Source organism: Amblyraja radiata, chromosome 5 (assembly GCF_010909765.2).
Source record: "Amblyraja radiata isolate CabotCenter1 chromosome 5, sAmbRad1.1.pri, whole genome shotgun sequence".
Taxonomy (NCBI): Eukaryota; Metazoa; Chordata; class Chondrichthyes; order Rajiformes; family Rajidae; genus Amblyraja; species Amblyraja radiata.
Window position 1 is genome coordinate 148,232 of NC_045960.1, and position 19,413 is coordinate 167,644.

Below are 19,413 nucleotides of genomic sequence, written 5' to 3' on the forward strand. Positions count from 1 at the left end.
CCCGGGCGCGTGCTCAGGGCCTGTGCTGCGCACCTGACAGACGTCTGGACTGACATCTTCAACCTGTCACTTGCCCAAGCAGTTGTCCCCACGTGCCTTAAAACCACCTCCATCGTGCCAGTGCCAAAACACTCCACTGCGGCAAGCCTCAACGACTTCCGCCCAGTTGCACTTACCCCCATCATCACCAAGTGCTTCGAGAGGCTGGTCCTGGCACACTTCAAAAGCTGCCTACCCCCCACACTGGATCCTATCAGTTTGCCTACCGCAAGAACAGGAGTACGGAGGATGCCATCTCAACGGCATTTCACTCCGCCCTCTCCCACCTCGACAACAGAGACACTTACGTAAGAATGCTGTTCATCGATTACAGCTCAGCATTCAACACCATTATACCATCAAAACTGATCAACAAACGCGGTAACCTGGGCATCGACCCCTCCCTCTGCAACTGGATACTGGACTTTCTAACCAACAGACCACAGTCTGTTAGGTTAGACAAGCACACCTCTTCAACCCTCACTCTGAACACCGGCGTTCCACAGGGCTGTGTGCTGAGCCCCCTCCTCTACACCCTCTTCACCTATGACTGCACACCTGTACATGGTACTAACACCATCATCAAGTATGCAGATGATACAACGGTGATTGGCTCATCAACAACAACGATGAGTCGGCCTACAGGGAGGAGGTCCAGCATTTAGCAGCATGGCTCGCTGACAACAACCTGGCCCTTAACTCCAAGAAGACCAAGGAGCTCATTGTAGACTTCAGGAAGTCCAGGGGCGGCACGCACACCCCCATCCACATTAACGGGACGGAGGTGGAACGTGTTTCTAGCTTCAGGTTCCTGGGAGTCAACATCTCCGATGACCTCTCTTGGACCCACAATACCTCAACTCTGATCAAGAAGGCTCACCAGCGTCTCTTCTTCCTGAGGAGACTGAAGAAGGTCCATCTGTCTCCTCAGATCCTGATGAACTTCTACCGCTGCACTATCGAGAGCATCCTTACCAACTGCATCACAGTATGGTATGGCAACTGCTCTGTCTCCGACCGGAAGGCATTGCAGAGGGTGGTGAAAATTGCCCAACACATCACCGGTTCCTCGCTCCCCTCCATTGAGTCTGTCCAAAGCAAGCGTTGTCTGCGGAGGGCGCTCAGCATCGCCAAGGACTGCTCTCACCCCAACCATGGACTGTTTACCCTCCTACCATCCGGGAGGCGCTACAGGTCTCTCCGTTGCCGAACCAGCAGGTCCAGGAACAGCTTCTTCCCGGCGGCTGTCACTCTACTCAACAACGTACCTCGGTGACTGCCAATCACCCCCACCCCCGGACACTTATTATTATTTATTCAAATAATTTGCTATGTCGCTCTTCCAGGGAGATGCTAAATGCATTTCGTTGTCTCTGTATTGTACACTGACAATGACAATTAAAATTGAATCTGAATCTGAATCTGAATCTGAAATCACAGAGCTTTGAAATCTTCACGTAGTCACTCACGTGTCTCCGAAGTAAAATAGTAAGATTAAACGAGTTTACCAGTTTGACGTTTGATCTTTATTTTACGAGGACTTACGATGAGGTTTACGTGCCCTCCACTCCTAACCCTCTCACATAAATGTCAGCTGGTAGTTCTAGTTTCTCGAATCTTACTATATTCAGTTCAACCACTGTCATCTGTGATTTCACACCGCTGCTTTGAAGCTTTTACGCGCATGCGGGCTGGCGGGCACTTCACGTAATCCCTCATCGTAACTCCTCATAAAATAAAGATCAAACTTCAAACTGGTAAATTCTCGTTTAATCTTACTATTTTATCTGTCAGTAATTATGTGGGTGGGATTTAGACGTTGTCTGAGGCGACTTTGCGGATGGGATTCTTGTGCAGACTCGCCAGTAGTTTTAGTTTCGTTTGAAGAAGCATGGGAGAAGATCGTGCACGACTCTAACTACGAGTTAGATCAAAATGTATTTAATCAAGAAGTAGTTTGAAGGAATATCTTACTGTTTTCACTACTACAATAAAGAAACTATTAATCAAGAGACTGTGTTTAGAAGATTCATCGTTCGACGGCATTGAATGTCTCATGGAGAGCTCGTGTGTGCGTTTCGATCATCTCCTGAACCCCTGTCTTCAGTCATAGTGACTAAAGGAAAGAAATACGTGAAACGGTAAGCCTGTCACTCCATCATGACTACCCTAAATAGTGTCACTCCAGTAGTGTCATCATACATGTTATCACTCCATTGGTACTACACAGCGTGACACTACACGAGTTCCACTCCACAATGTGTTACTCCATGTCATTTGCCATAGCGTGTCACTCCATCAGTACTACCCCAGTGTGTCCCTCCATTACTTCTCTCCCTCAGTGTGTCACTCCATCATTACTACCCGCAGTGTTTCATTCCATCTGTACTACCAATGTATTACTCCATCAGTACTACCCCACCCCGTGTATCAGACCACTATCCCTGAGTGTCACTCCAACAGTACTTCACCAAAGTGTGTCACTCCATAAGCACTACCCCACTGATTGTGTGACTTCATCAGGAAGACCCCTCAGTGTGTCACTCCATCTGAACTACCTCACATGTTACACTCCTTCATTGCTACGCTACAGCGTGTCACTCCAACAGTACCACCCGGAGGTGTTTCACTCCACCAGGACTACCCTAGAAAGTGTTACTTCATCAGTTGCCATACATTTGGTCACTTCATAAGTACTACTCCGCAGTGTGTCACTCAATCAGTACCTCCCCGCAGTGTATCCATCAGCACTACTGCACTGTGTGTCGGGCCCAGTACGAGCCCATAGTTTGTCGCACCATCAGTACTACCCCGACATTTGTCACTCCACAGTGTATCACTCCATCAGTGCAACCACAAATTGTATCACACCATCAGTGAGGCTCTCCAGTATGTCACTCCATCTGTACTTCCCCACACTGTGTCAGTCCATCATTAATACCCGAAGTTTGTCACTCCATCTGTACTATCCTACAGTGTGCCATTCCATCAGCTCTGTAACTCAGTGACAGTCCATCATTACTATGCCACAGTAATTCAGAAACAAGGGTCCTGAACTTAAAGGTAACTTTGAGGGTATGAGATGTGAATTGGCCAAGATAGACTGGCAATTGATTCTTAAAGGGTTGACGGTGGATATGCAATGGAAGGCATTTAAAGACTGCATGGATGAGCTGCAACAATTGTTCATCCCAGTTTGGCAAAAGAATATATCAGGGAAGGTAGTGCATCTGTGGATAACAAGGGAAATCAGGGATAGTATCAAAACAAAAGATGAAGCATACACATTAGCCAGAAAAAGCAGCCTACCAGTTGAGTATAGAAGTTGGGATGTAATGTTAAAATTGTACAAGGCATTGGTGAGGCCAATTCTGGAGTATGGTGTACAATTCTGGTCGCCTAATTATAGGAAGGATGTCAACAAAATAGAGAGAGTACAGAGGAGATTTACTAGAATGTTGCCTGGGTTTCAGCATATAAGTTACAGAGAAAGGTTGAACAAGTTAGGGCTTTATTCTTTGGAGCGCAGAAGGTTAAGGGGGGACTTGATAGAGGTTTTTAAAATGATGAGAGGGATAGACAGAGTTGACGTGGAAAAGCTTTTCCCACTGAGAGTAGGGAAGCTTCAAACAAGGGGACATGACTTGAGAATTAAGGGACTGAAGTTTAGGGGTAACATGAGGGGGAACGTCTTTACTCAGAGAGTGGTAGCTATGTGGAATGAGCTTCCAGTGAAGGTGGTGGAGGCAGGTTCGTTTTTATCATTTAAAAATAAATTGCATAGTTATATGGATGGGAAAGGAATGGAGGGTTATGGTCTGAGCGCAGGTATATGGGACTAGGGGAGATTATGTGTTCGGCACGGACTAGAAGGGTCGAGATGGCCTGTTTCCGTGCTGTAATTGTTATATGGTTATATGGTTATATGGTTACCAGAGGACTGGGAGAAATTCAGAGTCCAGCAGAGGAGGACAAGGGCTTAATTAGGAAAGGGAAAATAAATTATGAATGAAAACTGGCAGGGAACATAAACACTTACTGCAAAAGGTTTTATAGATATGTGAAGAGAAAAAGATTAGTTAAAACAAATGTAGGTCCCTTGCAGTCAGAAACAGGTGAAATGATCATGGGGAACAAGGACATGGCAGACCAATTGAATAATTACTTTGGTTCTGTCTTCACTAAGGAAGACATAAATAATCTGCCTGAAATAGCAGGGGACCGGGGGTCAAATGAGATGGAGGAAGTGAGTGAAATCCAGGTTAGCGGGGAAGTGGTGTTAGGGAAATTGAATGGATTAAGGGCCGATAAATCCCCAGGGCCAGATAGGCTGCGTCCCAGCGTACTTAAGGAAGTAGCCCCAGAAATAGTGGATACATTAGTGATAATGTTTCAAAACTCTTTAGATTCTGCAGTAGTTCCTGAGGATTGGAGGGTAGCTAATGTAACCCCACTTTTTAAAAAGGGAGGGAGAGAGAAAACGGAGAATTACAGACTAGTTAGTCTAACATCGGTAGTGGGGAAACTGCTAGAATCAGTTATTAAAGATGGGATAGCAGCACATTTGGAAAGTGGTGAAATCATTGGACAAAGTCAGCATGGATTTATGAAAGGTAACTCATGTCTGACGAATCTTATAGAATTTTTCGAGGATGTAACTAGTAGAGTGGATAAGGGAGAACCAGTGGATGTGTTATATGTGGACTTTCAGAAGGCATTCGACAAGGTCCCATATAAAAGATTAGTACACAAACTTAAAGCACACGGTATCGGGGGTTCAGTATTGATGTGGATAGAGAACTGGCTGGCAGACAGGAAGCAAAGAGTAGGAGTAAACGGGTCCTTTTCACAATGGCAGGCAGTGATTAGTGGGTTACCGCAAGGCTCAGTCCTGGGACTCGAGCTATTTACAATAAATATTAATGATTTGGACGAGGGAATTCAATGCAACATCTCCAAGTTTGCGGATGACACGAAGCTGGGGGGGGGGGGCAGTGTTAGCTGTGAGGAGGATGCTATAAGGCTGCAAGGTGACTTGGATAGGCTGGGTGAGAGGGCAAATGTATGGCAGATGCAGTATAATGTGGATAAATGTGAGGTTATCCACTTTGGTGGCAAAAACAGGAAAGTAGACTGTTATCTGAATGGTGGCCGAGTAGGAAAGGGTGAGATGCAACGAGACCTGGGTGTCATGGTACGCCAGTCATTGAAAGTAGGCATGCAGGTGCAGCAGGCAGTGAAGAAAGCGAATGGTATGTTAGCATTCATAGCAAAAGGATTTGAGAATAGGAGCAGGGAGGTTCTACTACAGTTGTACAGGGTCTTGGTGAGACCACACCTGGAGTATTGCGTACAGTTTTGGTCTCCTAATCTGAGGAATTACATTCTTGCCATAGAGGGAGTACAGAGAAGGTTCGCCTGACTGATTCCTGGGATGTCAGGACTTTCATATGAAGAAAGACTGAATAGACTCGGCTTGTACTCGCTAGAGATTAGAAGATTGAGGGGGGATCTTATAGAAACTTACAAAATTCTTAAGGGGTTGGACAGGCTAGATGCAGGAAGATTGTTCCCGGTGTTGGGGAAGTCCAGAACAAGGGCTCACACCTTAAGGATAAGGGGGAAATCTTTTAGGACCGTGATGAGGAAAACATTTTTCACAGAGAGTGGTGAATCTCTGGAATTCTCTGCCACAGAGGGTAGTTGAGGCCAGTTCATTGGCTATATTTAAGAGGGAGTTAGATGTGGCCCATGTGGCTAAAGGGATCAGGGGATATGGAGAGAAGGCAGGTAAAGGATACTGAGTTGGATGATCAGCCATGATCATATTGAATGGCGGTGCAGGTTCGAAGGGCCGAATGGCCTAATCCTGCACCTATGTTCTATGTTTCGATGTGTCACCCCGTCAGTCCTATCCCACAATATGCCACTACATCAATACTTACACACAGTGCGTCACTCGATCAGTACTATATCACTCCATCTGTACTACTCCACAGTGACACTCCATCAGTATTACCCCACAATGTGTTAGTACATCAGTGCCAGCCCACAGTATGTGAATCCTTCCTTACCATCTCACAGTGTGTCACTCCATCAGTACTACACAGTGTGTGTCACTTAATGAGTACTGCCTCACAGCGCATCAATCCATCAGTACTCACCCATTGAATGCCATCGTCAGTATTACCCCAGATTATGTCACTCCATCAGCACAACCTCGCAGTGAGTTACTCCATCAGTACCACCCACAGAGTGGCACACAATTAGAACCAACCCACAGTGTGCCTTTCCATCAGTAATACCCCACAGTGTGTGACCCCTTCAAGACAACTCCGCAGTGTGTAATTCCAACAGAACTACTACACAGTGTGTAATGCCATCAGTACTACTACACAGTGGGTCACTCCATCAGTTATACCCCACTGTTTGTTACTCCATCAGAACCTCCCCACAATGTGTCACCATCAGAACTACCTGACAGGTTATCATTCCAACAGTATTATCCCACAGTGCGTCACTCCATCACTGCTACCCCAAAGTGTGTCCCTCCATCAGAACTACTCCTGAATATGTCATACATCAGTACTGCCCCACAGTGTGTCACGCCATCAATACTACTCCACATTGCGTTCCTCCATCCGCACTTCACCAAACTATGCCAGTCCATCAGGACAACCACAGAGCGTGGTATCCTGGGCCTCCTCCATTGTTAAAGTGAGGCCCAGCGCGAATTGGTGGAACAGCAGCTCATATTTCGCTTAGGTAGCTAACACCCCAGCCGTATGAACATTGACTTCTCTAACTTCAAGTAGCTTTGCTTTCCATCTTTCTCCATCCTCTTCCCCTTCCCAGTTCTCCCATCAGTCTTACTGTCTCCGTCTACATTCTATCTCTATCCCGCCCACTCCCGACATCAGTCTGAAGAAGGATCTCGCCCCGAAACGCACCCATTCCTTCTCTCCAGTGATGCGGCCTGTCCCGCTTCTTTACTCCAGCATGGTGTGTATATTTACCCTGCAGAGTGTCACTCCATTTGTGCTACCATACATTTTATCACTTCATCAGTACTACATGTGTACCACCCCACAATATGTCACTCCATCAGTAATGCGCCATAGTGTGTCACTCCATTAGTATTACCCTACTGTACAAAAGTGAAATTATGTCAATAAAACCTCAAAAGTCGACACACCTCCTGAAATTCCCTTTCAGAATTGCTACGGAAAAATTTAAATATCTTGGAGTTCATGTAACTAGAAAATACACTTTTTATTTCAAGCAAATATTCCCCCTTTAATTACTAAACTAAATGCCCTTACTCAATTCTGGAAAACACGTCCGATGTCTCTCATAGGCAAAATAAACGCCATAAAGATGATCTTCCTCCCACAAATCCTGTACTTATTGCAATCAATAACGATATACTTTCCTAAATATTTTTTAAAAACTTGATTCTCTGATCACAAACTTTATTTGGGATTATAAAACTCATAAATCCATAAACGGCATTTATGTAAACCCAAATAAATTGGTGGATTGGCTCTCCCCAATTTTTTATACTATTATTGGGCAACCATATAACCATATAACCATATAACAATTACAGCACGGAAACAGGCCATCTCGGCCCTACAAGTCCGTGCCGAACAACTTTTTTCCCATTAGACCCACCTGCCTGCACTCATACCATAACCCTCCATTCCCTTCTCATCCATATGCCTATCCAATTTATTTTTAATTGATACCAACGAACCTGCCTCCACCACTTCCACTGGAAGCTCATTCCACACCGCTACCACTCTCTGAGTAAAGAAGTTCCCCTCATGTTACCCCTAATGGCAACGAATATTAAAAACGTAATCTTATGGTTGAACAACACATGCAAACAGGTAAAATGGTTAATAATGGAGAGAGAAGATTGTTCGCCTTTTAATATAGGCGCGATTCTTCTCTCTCCAATAAATTTGAAGAAAACAGTATATGAGAACAATCTGATTATCCACAGTACCCTACGAATCTGGAAATAAGTGAAGTCAACCCTTAAATTTATCTCTTCTCTCACCAATTGCCAACAATTCTTCCTTCAAACCATTTATTTTAGACAAAACGTTCACACATTGGGAAAGATTAGGAATCAAAACATTCGGAGATCTTTATGAGATGGGAAGTCTGCTGTCATTTCAAGAATTACAGTCGAAATATCACCTGAAAGGTAGTCAATATTTTAGATATCTTCAAATTCGAGGTTATCCGAAATCATATACCCAAGACTATCAATCTTTGTTGCCAGACATACTAGACGAATGTATGAATAGAAACTCGGAGTCAAACAAGTTAATATCATATCTGTATAATACCCATTTAAATATAGAAACCCCGTCGTCAGAAGTAATTAGAATATTCTAAAAGACAGATGGGAGGAAAACTGTTCTCTTAACGTTAGGCATCCGTTAATTCAATTTAAAATACTGCACAGACTCTATTATTCAAAGTATAAACTGAATAAGATCTATCCAAATGTATCTCCTATTTGCGATAAATGTATTTTCAGGAAGCAACTATAACTCATTGGCTATATTTAAGAGGGGGTTAGATGTGGCCCTTGTGGCTAAAGGGATCAGGGGTTATGCAGAGAAGGCAGGTACAGGAAACTGAGTTGGATGATCAGCCATTATCATATTGATTGGCGGTGCAGGCTCGAAGGGTCGACTGGCCTACTCCTGCACCTATATTCTATGTTTCTATGTTTCTATAACAAACTCGTTTGTCTTTTGTATAAAGTTACATAATTTCTGGAGAGGAATTTTTGAATTTATTTCAAAAACACAAAAAATACAACTGGATCACGACACGGAACTGATCATTCTACGTACGTCAGAAACCTGCTTTGAGCTATCACTATTTCAAAGACGTTTCCTTGATTATGGCCTGATAACGGCATAAAAACTAATACTCAAATTTTGGAAACATACTCGTCTTTAGTTCTTTAGTAACTTGTCAGTTTCTTTGTTGTACTAAATTAAGGCGCATGTTGCAATCAAAAGCGCTTGAACAATTGGTTGGGAAGAAAGCCCAACTGTAAGAAAGACGACTCGTCCCTACTCTTAAGATGTGGATTATAAACATGTCCGAGGCGCTACATATTGAAAATATTAGACTTGTCTTGGCAGAAAAAACAGATAATTTTTCGAAGACATGGACACCATTCATTGATTTATTACAAGGATAGTATGGCACAACACAACTTTGGATTTAAATCTAATTACGGGTTAGGTGAGGTGGGTGGGGAGGGATGTGAGGCACCACTTTTTTCTTTATTTCTCTTTTTATCCTTTTATTTATTTTATTTTCTATTACTCTTTTCTTTCTTTCATTTATTCACTCTTTGGCTACATCACTTTGGTAGTCTATGGGTTCTATCTTTGCACATCTCACTTTATCCCTTGCTTGCGTTTTCTCCTTACTTTTCTTCCAACTAAAGCTGAAAAGTTAAAAATGAAGCTGTACAATAACTGTATAATTTTATATGCCGCTGGTTCTATTTTTTTACACTTGCTTCTAACAACAACAAAAAAAGTATTACCTTCCAGCGTGTCACTCCATCAATGCTCCCCCTCAGTGAGTCCCTCCAGCAATACTACACCATAGTGTGTAATTCCATCTGTACTACCACACAGTGTATTACTTCATCAATACTACCCCACCCTGTTTGACACTTCAAATGTATTATCCCAGAGTGTCAGTCCCCAAAGTGTGTCACTCCATCAGTACTACTCTTCAGTGTCATTCCATCAGTTCTGCCTCAGAGTGTTTCCCTTCATCATTACTACCATAGAATGTGCCACTACATTAGTACTACCCCAAAGAGTGTCACTCCATCAGCACTACCCTAGAATGTATCATTACATGAGTATGTGCCTCTCTATCAGTTCTACAACACAATATGTTTGTTCATCAGGACTACCCCCACAGTGTCATTCCATAGGTTCCAGCACAAAGTGTCATTATTTCAGTGCTATCCCGCAGCGTGTCATTACATCAGTACTAGTCGCACTGTGTCACTCCATACAAGGCTAATAGTAAGATTAAACGAGAATTTACCAGTTTGAAGTCTGATCTGTATTTTATGAGGAGTTACGATGAGGGATTACGTGAAGAACCCCGCCAGGACGTATGCGTCAATTCTTCAAAGCAGCGGTGTGAAATCACAGATAACTGTAATGACTAAACATAGTAAGATTAGAGAAGAGACACCGGTTAAGTATATGATCAGCGTGGGAGCGGAGGGCACGTAATCCCTCATCGTAACTCCTCATAAAATACAGATCAAACTTCAAACTGGTAAGTTCTCGTTTAATCTTATTATTTTACTTCGGAGTCACGTGAGTGACTACGTGAAGATTTTAAAGCTCTGTGATTTCATGCCGTGGAAACGAGTCCATGCACCACGTCTGCCTTGACTGTAGGGGGAATTGTGTTAACATAATTTGGACATGAATTCGACATTGAAATCATAAAATGTGTTAACACAAATGTATAACCCTTTTTATGGGTTTAAATTAATTTACATAACTTAAAATTGTTTCTGCAAACGTTCCAGATTACATTACTGGTTTATTATAAAATAATTGGAATGTTTTCCCTAGACCATCCTGCTGCCTTGAGGATTTGGTCCATTGGTACATCCAAATGTATCGCTGCCGATGTGGCTGCAGCCCTGGTGGATAGAGATTTTAAAATATTAGTATCCACCCCAGCCTGTGTTAGCACCTGTTTCAGCCATCTTGAGATGGTCTGGACCGTCACTCTTGGTGTGGTTGCTAGTGGCTGACCAAAATGTGCCTTTTCATTGCCTCTTAGGATTTTCGTTTTCTCCATGAATAACGACAGATGTCTTACTATACACAGACGGTCATCTGTTGGGTATGACCTAATTGTATATTGAGGCCTGCTGATCCCTTTCTGTTCTGCTTACTAACTCATAAATATGAGACGTAATATTTTTTGTTGAGGAAGTCATGTTGTCCAGTCTAGTTTTGCAGTGACTGTATCCTCTGTGCCGTGACCAATACCATTAGCATGACTGTTTTAATGTCAGTCTGTGTAGGGACAGAACTGTTGCTGGAGACCAATTCCTGAGCATCTTCAGGCTAATTCTTACATCCCATAATTGGGAGTATTCTTGGGGGATAGTATTAAAAATTCCCCTCATAAGTTTTGTACCAGAGGGTGAGTCCCAACAGTGTAATGCTCTGTTCCCTGCCATAGGTAAGTCGATAGGGCAATTCTGGCGCAGTTGATGGCACTGTAACTGAGCCCCTCGTCATAGTGGAGGCCTGCCAGATATTCCAGAACAGACGGGAGGTTCATGTCTCTGTAGGTGATGTTGTTTTCATGGCAGAGCATCGCCCACTCCCTGATATAGACTGTAGCAATAAATCTGGTCTATGAGGGATGGTGATACATGGTTCTAATACCATGTTTGATACCACTGGGAACCATGGTTATTATTATTATTATTATTATTATGGTTGTGTAGGCCAATCGGGTACTACCAATACCAGATGCAGAGTCGTGTTGTATTTCCTTAATACCCGACTGATGAGGCAGGAAAAGGAGGGAATGCGTAAATAAACAATCCCCCCCCCCCCCCCATGCAGCGAAAATGCATCTGTCGCCGCTGCCCCAGGGTCTGGTCCCCATGAAACATAATTTGATAACTGGTGGTTAAGTCTAGATGCGAATAAATCGATATCTGGTGTTCCATATTTTGTTGTGATATCAGCAAATACTATTTTATTCAACATCCATTTGGTGTTTTCATTAAGTTTGCGTGACCTGGTGTCTGCCACTGAATTTAGTCTTCCTGGTAGGTAAGTGGCTGATATCCAAATATCTCTCTGGATACACCATTCCCAAATTGTATAGCCAGATTGTCACATGATGTCAATTTGTTTCCACCCTGTGGTTAATGTATGCTACCACGGTGGTATTGTCTATCTGTGTCTAACATGCTGGTGATATGACGCAGTACAATATGACTTTAGGCCATGTAATGCCCCAACATTTCCAGGTAGTTTATGCCCAGTGTGAGTAATAATGATGCCTCCTGGGCAGTCCATCTACCTCCACAGCTGGTGATAGTGTTGGTGGCTCCCCACCCAAGTGCACTGGCATCAGTTTGCAGTACCATGGAAGGGTTACTGACAATGATTGGATTGGAACAAAGCCATATGTTATCTATCCACCATTTTAGTTCCATTTTAGCTTGATTGGCAGTTTCATAGTTCTGTCAAAGTGACCTGCGTAATTTAGAGTGCTTGTATTTTGCTCTCTGTAAGTTTTGGTAATGTAGAGGTCCAAATTGTGTGGCTTGAAAGGCAGCCATCATTATGCCAATTACTTTGCTACCAATCTGATGGATGGTTTGCTGATGTCAGTGAGGTTATTGCAAGGCTCTATGAAATCTCTAGCCTTTCCCTTAGGCAGAGTCACCGACATGTGAACTGAGTCAATGGTGAAACCCTAGATAGTCCATAGTAGTGGAAGGCGTTAGTTTAGATTTAACTGGATGGAAAATGAATCCCAGTTTTCCCAATAATTCCAAAGTTTTGCCCACAATGTTTATGTCATCTAAATATGCCATGACCATGTGAGTACGTTTCCGTAGAAACGCTAGGGCGGTTTTCAAAAAATTTGTGAACAGCCTGGTGCTGATGATAACCCATATGACAGTGCTTTAAACTGTCAGAGTTGTCCCATCCAGTTGAATTTTAAGTAACATCTGTGGTCACCTCGTATAGGCACTGAATAGTAAGCATCTTTTAAATCGATGCTGGTCATTGAAGTAACCTTTGGAAATTAATTGTTAAGGAGTAACAAAGGTATCTATTTTGTCAGATCTATGATGATGCGCTAACCATCATCTTTTTTGTTTTTGATAAATATATTGGACATGAATTCTAATGGTTCGTGTTGAGTTTTCTCAATTACACCTTTTATGTAAAGCCGCTTCAGTTCAGCTTGCGCTTTTGATATTCCTTTATCAGAAGGCACGGACATTCGGTTCAGTATATGTTGAACTGGAGGGCTGTATTTGTGTATAAACGCTATTGTATATCCCTGGATACTGCTTAAGATGTAAGTATCGGTTGTTATCATGCTCCATGCATTCAGAAAGAGTGTAATCTCCACCCAACCTTCGTGATCCCTGTATATTGTAGGGAACCAGACCCACCTACTCCCATAGTTACCAATGGTAGGTTTACTTTTTGTAGGTTATTTGCTGCTGTTGTCGCCCTGGGGTCTGGACTTTCGGTTTGGTTGGCGTTGGAGGTCCCCGCATCTTCCAAGAAGGCCGGCCTGGGCCATGGCGTAAAAAGACTCATGTTTTGGGTACCGGACCTTCGAGCCTTCACCAGTTCTGCTGGTGGGTGCGTGGGGGTGCTGTCTTTGGCCGTAGTGGGTTCCAGTAGGTTCTCTTGTTCTTGCACCCCCTGCACACTTGTCTTTCCTTCTGCGGGCCCCTCTTCCAGGTCAGCCCAGAACTGACCCGCAGTGCTCCCCTCTGATGAGGTAGAAGCACTGTGCAGCCCTTCAAGAGGTACTGCTGTGGGTTTATCATATGGCCCACAGTGACCCGACTCCATCTCCCGGAGTCTGTCACGTTGGAGCAAAGCTCCATACACCGCTGCATCCGGCTCCATCGCTCTCGGGCGCTGGCCGCCCGCGGTTGTTCAAAGTCGGACTCCTCTGAGTCCACGACCTTGTTTGTTTTGTGTCTAGCCTTTCCGCCCGGCCGCGTGGATCTGGCCGGTGCGGAGGCGACATCGGGCACAGCTGATCTAACTATCGGTGATCCGAGTGCCGCTGGCTGCTGCAGGCTGCCCGCTGCTCCGCGGTCCTTCCTCTCCAGCTTTGTTCTTACTGCCCTTCCGTGGAGTGGATCCCACCAGCTTTGTCGCAGCCCGTTGGTTTCTCCACCTGAAATCAGCATGGTAAAACACAAAAAGACCGCAGCTCTTACCTGCAGGTCCAGGTTGAAATTGTCGCTACGGGTGAACGTCGTTCCACCCCGTCTGCTGCCGTTATTGACTTGTCGAAAAGTCAACGGCCCTCTTTAAATAGTCTCCCGCCCGGCCGTGGTGTTCTGGCCGGCGCGGGACCAAAAGTCGGCACAGCTGATCCCTTACAGGGCTTGTGCCTTCAGCTGCTGCTGCTACAGGCCGGAAACGTGTTCCCGATGTTGGGGGAGTCCAGAACCAGGTGCCACAGTTTAAGAATAAGGAGTTAGCCATTTAGAACGGAGACGAGGAAACACTTTTTCTCACAGTGTGTGATGAATCTGTGGAATTATCTGCCTCAGAGGGCGGTGGAGGCAGGATCTCTGGATGCTTTCAAAAGAGAGCTAGATTGGGCTCTTAAAATAGCGGAGTCAGGGGATATGGGTAGAAGGCAGGAACTGGGTACTGATTGGGCATGATCAGCCATGATCACATTGAATGGCGATGCTGGCTCGAAGGGCCAAATGGCCTACTCCTGCACCTATTGTTTATTGTCTATTGTCTATCACGCCAACCCCACAGTGTGTCATTAAAATAGAACTACCTCACGGCGTGTCACTCCATCAGTATTATTTCACAGTGTCATTCCAGCAGTGCTGCCCCACAGTGTCACTTCCATCAGTCCTACCCCACGGAATGTCAGTCCACCTGTACTACCCCACAGTGTGTCAGTCCATCAGTACTGCTCCAGTGTGTCCCTTCATCAGTACCACCACAGTGTGTCACTCCATCAGTACCACCACAGTATGTCACTCCATCCGTACCACCGCAGTGTCTCACTCCATCAGAACCACCACCGTTTGTCACTCCATCAGAACCACCACAGTTTGTCACTGCTTCAGTGCTGCCCAATTTCTATCGCTCCATCAGTACTATCCCACTGTGTGTCACTCCATCAGTGGACGGAGAGAGGGCAGCCCAGAGAGGGGGAATAGAGAGTGTAGGAGAGAGAGTAACAGTTCAGAGAGAGTGACAGCAGTAAGGATGGAGGAAGAGAGAAAGGGAGGAGGGAGAGGTGCAGCATCATTCGCCGTTTTATTTAGGTTTAGGGCAATTCTGAGGCGGCAATGTTTCTGTTCTCTGAGTGCCGTGAGCCTTTGGGTCGTTCCTCCTCAGAGGTGATGAAGGCAGAAAATGTTATTGTCCTATGGTATAGTCAGATCTATTCCAGGGAAGCAGGGTTCCCGGGGCAGTCAGCGGGAGTGTGGGGTTGATGTCACAGTAGGTGAAGCCGCGATCATATTGTGTGGTGAAGCTGAGTGGAGGGGGGGGGGGTATTTTAGTCCGATGTGATGTGTTGAACTAATTCCTCAACCTGTGGACAAAGGTCGCCCAGTCCAGTCCACCTTCAAACTGGGCACCAGAAGCCCTGAGAGGGTCCCTGGAATTTGGCATTGCCTTGCTGAGTGAAACGGATTGAAGGAAATCAGACAAACAACATGAGGTGGAGAGTTGGATCTGATGGAGTTTGAAACAATATCCCCTTTGCTGGAACAATGCCACCGCTCCAATTTCCATCCCCTAGTATCTATCGCCACAACTCCCAGTCTTTGGAGTTTCTCAATCAATTCCCTGAATAAATCACAACGTGTCTCAGCAGGGATTTCACTTGGCTGATGTCATCTGTTTGTGAATCATTTCAAAATCTCTATTTTTAAACTCTGTTGAAACTTCACTGTCCCGGTGGAGACGGAATATGGTATAAAATCTCCAGGAATGTTCTGCCTCAGTATTTTATTTCGAGATATTACCGGTAGCTCACGGGGCCACGTCGCTGGGCAGAGAAAATGTGGGAAAAGGTTTATGAATATTTAGACGTGGAGAAAATCGTGTACGTGATCATTGCTGCCGTTGGAATCCCTGGTAAGTGAGCAAAACAATTCAAGTTTTATATCTCCATCCGTGTGTTAACTGGTGTTGACCTGATTCTCATCATGCTACAGGTTCTCAACTGATGATCGCTGTACAAGAATATGTGAAGAATATCAATCCTCTCTGTGAAATATTTGTGAATTAACACTGCTGTGATATTTCTTATTTTCAGACAGCTGAAACTAAGCCTCTTTTTCTCTCACTGCTACCGGCCGGGAGCCACTAGAATGGTGTTCGTGCCTTCAGTGGCACCTTACCCAGAGTTGTCCCAGTGCTCGGGACAGGCAGGCATGCAACTCTCCGGGACGATTTGACTGGGAGAGAGGGGTTCACATTGTGAAGTTTACTGTGTGTGAGTTATTGATCAGAGTGAACTGCCGCTCCTGTGGACACTGTTTCTCACTGTGGAGTCTGTCTGTCACAGTCGGATTCCACCCACATTCCACCCATTTCCTGGACCAGTGGCTGTGGATCTACGGGCGTGTGTGTGTGTGTTGTTACTGAACTGAACTCACTGGGGAATGCGGCCGGTCGGCCGCTCATGGTTATGTCTGTGAAAGCGGCCCCATCAGAGATTGTGAACAGCAGCAGGGTTAACTATAGAAAGGACCATTGCGCCTATTGTAGCGGGGGCTGCTCGATCCCTCCCCGCCCTTTACCACGTCCGCCCGTTGCCTTACCTCTTCTCCCCTGAAGCAGGCAGGCAGGTCGGGCACAGTCGGAGCCGGCTCTGACATTGTTAAACTTGCAGCAGCCGCGCACCGACTCCAACACTCCTGATCTTGAGCTGAAAGTCGAGCCGGTGTTGAGTAAATGCCCAGTGTCCGTTCCTTTGTCTTTCCGCAGTGAATTTAGTGGCGATTGTGATCCTGTCCCGGGGAAAGTGTGGCCTCTCCACCTGCACCATTCGCTACCTGGTGGCCATGGCAGCGGCCGATCTACTGGCCGTCATCACCGAGGTCATTTTCTCTCGGATCCGATATTATTACTTTTATTGGAGTTTCCTGACCATCACCCCTGTGTGCAGTGTTAACCTTGTACTGAGGACTGCAACTACAGACTGTTCTGTCTGGTTCACCGTCACTTTCACCTTTGATCGCTTTGTCGCCATTTGTTGCCAGAAGCTGAAAACTAAATATTGCAGCGGGAAAACTGCGGCTGCGGTTCTGGCAACAGCCGGCGTTCTGCTCTGTCTGAAAAACGTGCCCCGCTACTTCACACATGAACCCATATATATCATCGACAATGTCCCGTGGGGCTGTGACACGCTGGACAATTATTACACTGACCCCGGGTGGGTGGCATTCGACTGGATCGACACGGTTTTAACTCCGTTCCTCCCTTTCGCTGTAATCCTGTTGCTCAATGCTCTGACAGTCCGCCACATTTTAGTGGCCAGTCGGGTCCGTAAGGGGCTGAGGGGTGAGAGCAAGGGGGAGAACCGCAGTGACCCGGAGCTGGAGAGCAGGAGGAGGTCTATGGTTTTACTCTTCACCATCTCCGGCAGCTTCATCCTCCTGTGGCTGACGCTGGTTGTAAATTTCGTCTATTATCAAGTCAGAGGAATTGGAGTTGATGCGAATGATTCTCAACGGATCTTTCACTACGTCGGGTATTTGCTGAGTAACCTCAGCTGCTGCACCAACACATTTATTTACGCGGTGACCCAGTCCAAGTTCAGGGAGCAGGTGAAGAGCGCGGTGAAATATCCGCTCACCTCATTGCTTCGGCTCATTAATAAATCCGCGCCCTGAACGCATCCATCCCAAAGGCGGCCGCAGTCTCTCTGCTCCGGGCTCCGGCTCCTCACGTTCACCGCCGGAGTCATGAGGGAGGAGCTGGCCAAAGTTGACTGGAAAGATACACTAGCAGGGATGACAGTGGAACAACAATGGCAGGTATTTCTGGGAATAATACAGAAGGTGCAGGATCAGTTCATTACAAACGGGTAGAAAGATTCAAATGGGAGAAAGGGACGACCGTGGCTGACAAGGGACATCATCCGTATCCAAAGGAAAACACCAACAAACGCATGTAGGGCGGAACTAGGCAGATACCCACTGATAATGAATATCCAGAAAAGAGCACTAAATTTTGGAATCACCTTAAATCTAGCCCCCCCAGATACCCTCCAGTTTAAAGCCCTTCATACACAAGAGGGTAACCCAAAAAAGAGTTCACTGTGTCAGTTGGTACTGAGACTAACTACCCCTATTCAGTTAAACCCTATCTAGTTAAACCCTGACCGGCCCCAGATCAATACAGGCCCCCATTCACCAATTAGAGTGAACCAAATTATCAAACAATGTAAAGAAACGTTCTTGGAACATTGGGATAAAGAAACCAAAAGGCAAAGCAGATTAGAATATTACCGTTCCCTAAAAAGAGATTATAAATTGGCAGACTATCTCTCAACTGTTAGAGACATAAAGCAGAGACAGACCCTCACCACTGTTTGACAGATGAGGTTGAAACAGAGGTGCACTTCCTCCTAAAATGCAAAAAAATTGCTAATACAAGGAAAGCATACTTTGACAAGCTCAGTGTGGCAACCCCTGATTTTAAAGAACTTGATGATACATCAAAACTAAGAATAATCCTTGGTGAAGGAAATACGGCACATCTTGGTGCACAATAGGTAACAGCATGCCATAACCTGAGAGACGGTGAATGACCAACATGCACATATGTACGCACACATTAATCGACATTAACTAACACTATGAAATTAATATTGAATTGCTAAACTTGCTATTGTGTTGTACTGCATACAGGTGCAAGAACGTGTAGCATCAATAAAGGGCTATATGCCTATTGCGAGATTATGTACAGGGACATATCTACCCATGCACTGTATACTTGTATTTATACCTATGCATTTCAAATATGTATGTCATGTTCTATACTTTGTCATTATACCAATGTTTTTTTTATCATGCCAATAAAGTTTTTTAATTGAAATTGTAAATGGAATTGAATTGAATTGAATTTATAGAGGGGGAGGGGGAGTAAGATAGGGAACAGAGTGGGGGAGAGAGAGGGGGAGAGGAGAGAGTGTGGATAGGGGGAGAGAGAGGGGGGGGGAGAGTGAGTGGGGAAAGAAAGAGAGAGGGCGTTTGTTTTATGGGAAAGATGTGGGAGAGAAATGGAGGACATTTAAAGGTGACATTTTAAGAGCACAGAATATTTATGTCCCTGTTCGGTTGAAAGGAAATAGTAAAAATTGAAAAAACCATGGTTTTCAAGGGAAATTGGACACTTTGTTCGGAAAAATAGAGAGATCTACAATAATTATAGGCAGCATGGACTAAATGAGGTGCTTGAGGACTATAAAGAATGTAAAAAAAATCTTAAGAAATAAATTAGAAAAGCTAAAAGAAGATATGAGGTTGCTTTGGCAAGTATGGTGAAAGTAAATCCAAAGGGTTTCTACAGA

The 19,413-nt window shown here is 44.9% G+C and overlaps 1 long non-coding RNA gene across 1 annotated transcript; it reads right to left on the reverse strand.

The window, feature by feature from the left end:
- Window positions 1-1,365: 1,365 nt before the first annotated feature.
- Window positions 1,366-17,708, reverse strand: LOC116972794. Its single transcript, XR_004411876.1, has 3 exons — window positions 17,582-17,708; window positions 1,597-1,601; window positions 1,366-1,376 (listed from the first exon to the last, which is right to left on the reverse strand). It is a non-coding gene; the product is annotated as an uncharacterized LOC116972794 (long non-coding RNA).
- Window positions 17,709-19,413: the final 1,705 nt, after the last annotated feature.